Here is an 8,674-nt window from a genome sequence, read left to right on the forward strand (position 1 = left end):
TGGAATTTGGGCTTTGTGGGGTTCTTGTGTTAGAAAAACTGCATACCATGGGAAAGTAATGCATAATTCAGGAGAACAAATAATCTAACAGCTTTGTGGTAGTGCATCTTGAACTTGGTGTCTGTATTTATTTAACAACAAATAGACTTAGAAACTATGCCTGGAAGCTACAAACCAAACATGAATCATATTTGCCTAATTTCAGAGCTTTCTATAAGGAGCCTTACCCACTGTGAAGTGAGTGCTGAGTGTGTTCTCAGTTCAGCCTGAAAAGCACCTTGCTTTTCTAGACTTCCTGAGGGAAATTTATCTACCTACTCAGCTCTGCTTAAGGACATCCATCTTCAAGACTATCAACACTGTAAGACAGTGGAAGGAATAAACTGGTAATGCCAGTCCATGTTGATCTATGTCTCCCTTTTGTTCAAGGTTTCAAAAGAGCTATGAGTGGGCTCATGTGTCTCCAGGGCTATGTAAAGCTTGGGCAAGTCAGTAATTCCACTCCTTCCCATTTGAGACCACCTAGAGGTTTGAGAGCACCTCTGTTTACTGGTCCCAACATTTCCTCACCTGCCTCATGGGCATGTAGAAACTCTGTTTAGAAGTGTTTCATTTTGAGAAATCCTTTTGAATCCATACTCTATAAAGCTTCACAAGTAGATGATGTGTCTGTTTCCCACAGCAAACCTCAGTGACTAGTTTATAGAGAACTTAAATTGCCTGTTTCCACTTGAGTCTCTAAATGGTCCCTCTGGTGGCTGTTGTAACTCTGTGCTGGCTACAGGTACCTCCTGCCAGGAGGCTGTTGGAGATCACTGCTTATTGACAGGTATTTCTAGGAGCTGACTATATAATCCACATTACAATTTTGGTTGGGCATTTTTTTCAGATGGATAGAAGTCATAACAGCAGCTGATGACAACTTGTAGACACCCGGAGTTGAACAGAAAATAATAAGTATATGTATTGCACCACAGGCTTTAATACAGCTTCTGCAAGCTGGAAATAGCAAAACTCTGTAACTTGGAAATAACAAAATTCTTCGGTCTGGGAGGGACCAGTGCAGGAGTATTGCTTCTGTGTGAGCTTCTACAGTGGGTATTGCTGCTTTTAATCAAGTCTGTTTGGTTTCATGCTGGTTTTATAACTGTTAAGTCTCCTGTGAGCATGTTCTAGCTGCATCAAGAATCCTAAGAGATTCTTCATGCTTTGAAAGTGAGAGAGAACTTGTGGCTGTGTCCAGATCAGGATAAGTCATCCCACTGAGAACTTTAGCCAGAAGTTCTGAGTAAAGCACTCAAATCTCATCTCAAGTGCTCTCTGTCCCTGATTAGGAGCTGACACATGTTTGAAATTGATTACTTTGCACCTTGTTTCACTAGTTAGAGCTTTTACCTTATTTGACATCCAGAACTGGAAAACACTAAGGCATGTTCAACACAGCAGTCCAGTTGATATTATTAGAAATTTTTGTCTCCCTCTCTTGTTCTCCAGAAGAAACAATAGAGAAAGGAGCATTTAGTAAACTGAGGATCCCCATGACTTCTTTAGCTTTGTTCAATCTGGTTGAGTTCAGGCTTTTAGTTGTTGAGGCGTTGTCTTTAAGCAGTAATCAGATGACCAGCACCTCAGAAAAGTTAATCAGAGTGTTAATTTCTCCTTATCTTACAGATCCATTTATCCTACTACACTTGTATGTTATTAAATGAAAAGTGCTTTCAGTATGTAATCAGCTAAGCTGGAATTTTGCATTCTCATATCTCAATGACAGTCCTATTTCTAGGAAATACTGCCTTTATTTGTGGTTAAGCAGAGAATTCTTTGGATGTGACTAACAATGAGGCATGTGGAAATAATGTCATGAGAGGAGCTGTTATGCTTGAGGGTCATTTACAAAGACTGAATAGAAGTGAAATCTTAGGAAAGTACTTTCACCTCAGAATTAAATGTGTGGAATATCTTGGCAGAGAGCAGAAACTGCCACATACCAGAGGCTGTATACTGGCACTGTGCTTTTTTGTGTGATGAGGAGAGGGAGGGGCAGGAAATGGAGGGATTTGGGGAAGAACATCCTGCAAGATGTAAATGGTCTTATGGGAATGAAATTAAGATGATGAAATGCAAATGGCAGTAATGTAATGGTAATGTAGTAGTAGTGGAATCTGAGCCTGGTTGTCTCCTGCTTCCTGTACCTCCCATGAAGGTAAAAAATAAGCGTAACTATTTGTTAAAGCTAATGGAAATTGCGTATCTCATATCAGCGCATATTGTAACTAAAGAGTAGTATGGAACTAATTGGCTTCATGAGGGAGAAACACTAAGTATATGCTCTTAATTGATTTGCTTCTCATTTGCCAGTGTTGCTGTTTCTAGCTAGTTTATTAGAAGTAGATCAGTCCTTCTTCAGCACTTCTGGCTGAGAGAGTGCAGCTGCAGTCATGTGTGACATATGTGTTGTCCATTGACGTATGGCAGGGGGAATCAACAGAATTTTTATCATTTATACCCAGCAGGAAGAGTCCTTGAAAGACTGTTCTGTCATAGCTTTCTTCCAGCCCTTGAAATGACTGTGTGGCTATATTTAGTGCATGGGGGTAGATGCAGAGCCAGTCAAAAGCTGAAAATAGCAGAAAATCCGGCTATTTGTATACTGGGTAGAATTTTTTTCCAAGAGCACACAGCCTCAGTGATTTATGTTCTGTACTGATGATTAACTTTTTTTATGTAAGCACATGCTTGTTAGCCTCTTTGCTTACCTGAAATACAATCCTTCCTGGTGTGCTCTATGTCTGATATAGTTATTCAGTTTTAAATTTGAGCCTGTTCTCAAGGTGTTGTTTCTTATACTGTCCAGTTTAGAACTGGTCCAAAGTAGCCCAGACGTGTTAATCTTCAGTGTGTTTTATGAGGCTTTGTGTTTTCTGGGACACAAAATTAGTCATAAGGTAAGAGCTGAAAGGAGCATTGTCCAGTGTTTGCTGTTGATGAAGTCTTGGGTTTTTTTGTGTCTGATGATAGGTGGTCACTCTTCATGGAAAAGGAGGGTTGGCAAAGCTTATCAAGTGAATTTCAAATTTTGTGTCATTCATTAAGCTTATAAAAATATTTTTGTGTCATTCAAAATGACAGGAAAGAAAGATGTCTGCCTTGGCAGTAGGAAGTCCTTGACAGTCTTTGGCACAGTTGTTTCCCATATTTCAGAATATTAAGCTTCTCACTTGGATCAAGTTGCAGTAGTGTGGTTTTTTGGGAACTAGTGTCATTTGTGTGACAATCTGTCCCTTTTTAGAGACCAGCAAAATGACAGTAACAAAATTCCCACCTATGAAATTGGAGGTTCATTGCATCTCCAAAAGCAAGGTTGCCCGTAGTTAAAACCTTCTGAAAGTTTTTCAACTGAGAGAGGAGTGGCTTCCTCAAATCTTCCCTCCTGTCTTTGTTGAACCAGAATATCATTGGTTTATCAAAATTTCTCTTTGCCAGTCTTCTTTTTTCTTGTCTTTTTGGGTTTTTTTCCTAATGCTGATCTGCAGTGAGTTATTCTATTACATCTAGGGAAACCAGAGTGCTGCAAAGTTTTGTTTTCAAATGTAAGTACAATTTCATTATTTCAGCATATGTTCTATGTCCTTTCAGTGTAACTTGTATCTGGGTTTGTTATGAGAAATACTACAACACTTCCCACATGTGTATGAAGGCATAGTACTCCACAGACTTACTCTCCATTCAAGGAGAACTTTGTGATATTGTATGATCTTCAAATGTGGGAAAAGTTAATAAAGGATCAGAGGAGTGTCCATCTTCTGCATGAAACCAGGCATGGTTTCTACAAGAGAAGTGTTATGTGACAACCTCATCTGAGACAAGGCAATGGCTTAGTGCTCTCCATAGCATAACTATGAAGTCAAGAATAAGGATAAATTATATTTTCTCCAGCCCCCTTGCAGCATGAAGGAAAGTCTTTTTCCAGAGATTTCTAATGGTTGTCCTTTCCTGGATTGTTCTTTAAACAAGAGACTAAAGACTGTGTAAGAGCAGAAGGTAGGACAGCAGTCCTGAGTCAGTTCCAGTGGGCTCAATCTGATTCTATCACAGTCAGTACAGGATCCTTTTTGTAAGATTAGTGAGTCCCTGTTTAAAACCCATTTGGCAGTGTTACCCAACAGAAGCTAAAAATTGTATCCTGTGTACAAAAAAGAAATAAATGGGGGGAACCTCCAACCAAACATAGGCCCACTATAAGTGAACTGGGATTTCAGTTGGACCCAAACAGGATGGTGACTGTTCAAATGGACTTTACACAAAGGTGGTGAGTCTCTATACAAATGATGTTTTGGGAGTATCAGCTCCCTTGTCAAATCCACAGAAGCTAATGATGTGGGCTGTAAAATAAGTATTGATTACAACATTAATGTTGTTGGTCTGCATTTCAAACTGAAGCTTTACTGGTCATAATAAAATGGAGGCAGACTTTGTTAACTTTGTTTTACATGTAAGCAGTTACAGCATTCCAGGAGCTCCTTTGTATTTTTATGACTACAAAAACATGTAAGTGTAGCTGAAAATGAATGTCTAATATATTCATTGCAGAGCAAAAATATAAATAAGTATCACATCTTTGTTCCATTATTTTATTTGTGTTTGTAAACTATGCTCATCGATGAATCTATTCTGTATATTTCTGGCTAAATGCTGGCTGGACAGACATAGATATGTCTAGGAATGGACAAGCTATACAGCGTTTTAAAAAATACGTTTTCTTGTGATCTTAGAAATAGGATGGTTTTGGTCAGAAGAACTTCACTCTGCAGACCAACAGGCCAATTAATATTTTTTAGTGTTTCATTTGGTTGAGGATAACAGGTTCATAGTTTTCTACTGGAAAATAGAGACAATTTTTTAGGTTTTGTTTTACTTAGAAATATTTATGGAAATTACTTATTTGAAGAATTATTTAAATGAAGGTGCACCTTGGCAACTCTAGTGGTTTAGGTTTGCCAATTTGAGTTTCCTGGCCAACACACCAAATAATGGTAGTGGGTTTAGTACTGGCTAAAATCATCAGTCCACCTACTAGAATTATTTACTCATTTCCTGCTGTGAGATACAAATTAGGAGGAGAGCAAAACAAGCTCAAATCTTAAGTATAAAGAAAACTTTACTAAGAGAACTAAAAGAATAATAAGAATGAGAATAAAACCTTCAGAACACTTCTCCCCTCCTTACAACCTCTTTCCTTTCCCTCTGACAAAGTAGAAACAAAACCTGGGGTTTTCAATCAAGTTACCACCTCTAGAATAGTCCATAGGTGCTAACTGCAAAAACTAAGTAGGGAACAGAGCCTGTGTGAAACTAAGGCACATAGACTTCTCATTCTGGCCTGAGAAAGCATCAAAAACAATCAGAACAGTCCCTGGTAAAGGACAACAATCTGCAGGTGTTATTTAGTCAAGGGGTGGTGTTCCACTTAACCAATGATAGTTGCTTTAATGACCAATGAGAGTTTCACCTCTCGGCCCCTCTCGAACGTGTGTATAAAAGAAGATTAAGAAACATAAACTTTGCTCTCTTAGACAATGAAGCTAAGGGAGTCAGTGTCATGCTTATTGCTCTTCCTAATATAGTGCAACAATACTCTTTCATCAGTTCTTGTCGGGAGAGGAATTTCTCTCAATATGCTATGGAGACTTCTCCACAAGGAACCGTTCTCTTGTGACTTTAATTTCCACGGATGGCAGCTGCCCAGAAAATCTGCAATCATTTAGTCCCTCCCATCTCATGCAGCCTTCCCACAGCTGTGTTTATGGGCTATGTTAAACTTACAGGGTACTACTTTAAGGATGAGCTGTTCAAAAGCAAAGGTTCTCTTCATCTATCTCTGTGATCATCTTAATCTCTGGGAACAGAGGTCTTCTTCATCCCCTGGGGGCAAAGGGTCTTCATCACTTTCATCTCTCTCCTTGTTCAAGCTTCTCATGGGATCACAGCTACTTCAGCATCTGCTTGGCTTCATTATGGATGCCTCTGGTCACGTCTACAGTTTGAACACTCCATCCTGCCATACTTTTTCATGAATTAAAGGGGATATCCCGGTGTATCACAGTCTATCTTCATGACCTTAACAAAAGAATTCCAGCCCAAGACTAAGGCATCTCCTCATTCTCTTTCCATTTGGGACTTGACTCTTTCTTTACTGACCTTCATGTATCTTCATATTGTTTCTCTACATGTCTTCACTCTGTCCTTTTCTCTCACTCGAGAGAGGATCAATGTTTTGCAAGTTTCACCTGTGCAGTGAGTTAGTATCTTGCCCAGGCCTGCGGGTAGTTGTATCATCTCTGCCGGGCCACGGCCGAAGCTGCTTACAGTGAAAGTTCTTTGGGGCCGTGCTGGGGACTGTACCAAGACGTCAGAGGGCCCGGCCAGAACAGTGGTGGACACTCCGGTCACACAGCTGCTTTCCGGCCCCTGCTGCCTACAATTTCAGCTGCAGCCTGATTGCTTCCCCTGCCCCTGCCCGGCAGCTGCTGGGGCCCGGCCCCGCCAGGCCGTGACGGAAGGGCCTGGCCCGGCCCAGAGCCGCTCCTGCGGCCCGGCGGACCCCAGCTCAGCGCAGGCCGGCAGCCGGGCAGGGCTTAGGGACAGCGAGATGTCAGCAGCCACGGCCTGGCCCAGCCTTGGCCAGGGCGCCACGGCCTCCCGTCCCCCACCCAGCCACCAGTGGGGCCCGGCCCCGCCAGGCTGCGGTGGCCACCCACCGGTGCCCTGTTATGTCTTCAAGGCCGGAAGCAAGAGAGATTTCCCGGGTTTTCCCATCTTTAAAAAGGTAAATCTCACAGAGGCGGATCTAGCTCCTTAATGATTTAATAGATTATGAATTTTCAGAGCTAGCCAGCTATTGGTTTTTGCTAGGCACAGAGGCAGATCTTAGCAGCTTCTCAGAAAAATAATTTCCATGGGTGGCTTCTTCCCTCACCAAATGTCAATTAATGCAAAACCAGTGCAGCAACATGTACTTTAGATTCTCTGAATGATTTTCTAAATTTTTCTTTTATCCACCCAGTGGCTTTAGCACTTGCAAAATGCCAGCGTTGCATACTTCCATACTTCTCTTAATAGCATCCTAAGGGAGTAAAGATCATCTCAGATGCAAAAATTTTAAAAGGGGAGAGGTAAGAGGCCCAAGTTTACTGTGTAATTTAAGTGTGTGCAATGTTTTTGCTGTATCTTCCAGAAACACCTTTGTTATTATTTCATTCAAAGTAATTCAGACAGTACTCTGTGAAAATAATTCTCGAAGAAGCTTATACCAATGAACAAGTAGAATGTTATCAATGGAACAGAGATTGACTGTTCATCATGCCTGGTATATATTGCTTTGTCTAACTACTCGCCCCAGCAGACTTACAATTGTGTTCTCTCTGAAGACCCTCCCAGCTGCAAGGCCTGATTGACGGAATCTGTGGGCAGATGCACTTGCCAGACTCCAATAAAGATGGGGCCTTGGGAACATCTAAGGCAATTATTGATGGGCAGCAATCCACTAATCAGACAATTTCAAAATTAATCCCACAGTCCCTTACTGTATTAGCTTTCCTTCTTGTTTGTATTTATACAGCAAATTCATGACTTCAGTGAATACTCTCCCTTCCAGCCCAATTATGTATCTCTGAGGGTATTAAATTAAAAACAGAAGAAATATTGAAAGTGGCTTGCAATCAGTTTCTTTAAAAAGTGGTGTGGCACTTACAGGCTGGTGTTCTTACTATGATGCTTGATAATAAAAGTAAACAGGATTTTTTTTTTCCTCATACAAGTAAGGCAAGTATTCCTAATATGCCTTGTTATAAAGCAGCCTATATATAATGAGAGGGGGAAAAGTAATTTGATTTTAGAGTTTAATTATATCTTCATAAAATTCTTCTGCAGTAACTGACAAATCCACAGTGTCTCCAAATAACATAAACAGATTTTGGGTTGTGCATTTTGGTTTATCTTTCCCTTGTTTTATTCTGATCACTTTATAATACAAAATTAGATTTGCATTTGATTGTCACCTGCCTTTTAAATGAAGACTGATCCAAAGAGAACATTTCTTTCTTGGAGAAATAAAGAACTATCTTCATGGTGTAACTGTTCAAATGTGAGTCACTGGCTAGAGTCCTTAGTTGTGTACTGTGTATCTCATTCTTTTAAAATTTGGAAATCTGATGCCTACAATGATTGAAGGATTGTTTCTGCAGATCTGAACATGAATGTAGAATTTCCTATTTTTGTTATTGAAAATGGGTGACCAAAGGGAGACATCACTTTACAGGCATTACTTTGCATCTTTGCATTGCTGATTATTATTGATTGAACAGTAAGAGCACTGTGCATTTCTGCTGTTTCCCACATGCAGCAGAAATTGTACTATATTATTTTGTTTGTTCATGATCAGTTTCCTTTCAAGAGGAATGAAAATGAAAAAGAAATTGAACTAATCCATTGAAAGTCAGTGAGTGAACCCCATGAACTCATGGCCTGGAGAGTCAATGGTGCAGTGCTAACTGTAAAAAGAGTGGAAAGTATTTCCAAGTTGAGGAAGTGGTGAGGTAGAGATTCTACTGAAGAGTCTCAAACTCCTTCCTGGGAAACTTTGGTGGGCTCAGCCACTTTCTGTGTATCTCAAATT

This window comes from Poecile atricapillus, chromosome 3, assembly GCF_030490865.1.
Source record: "Poecile atricapillus isolate bPoeAtr1 chromosome 3, bPoeAtr1.hap1, whole genome shotgun sequence".
In the NCBI taxonomy this organism is placed as follows: Eukaryota; Metazoa; Chordata; class Aves; order Passeriformes; family Paridae; genus Poecile; species Poecile atricapillus.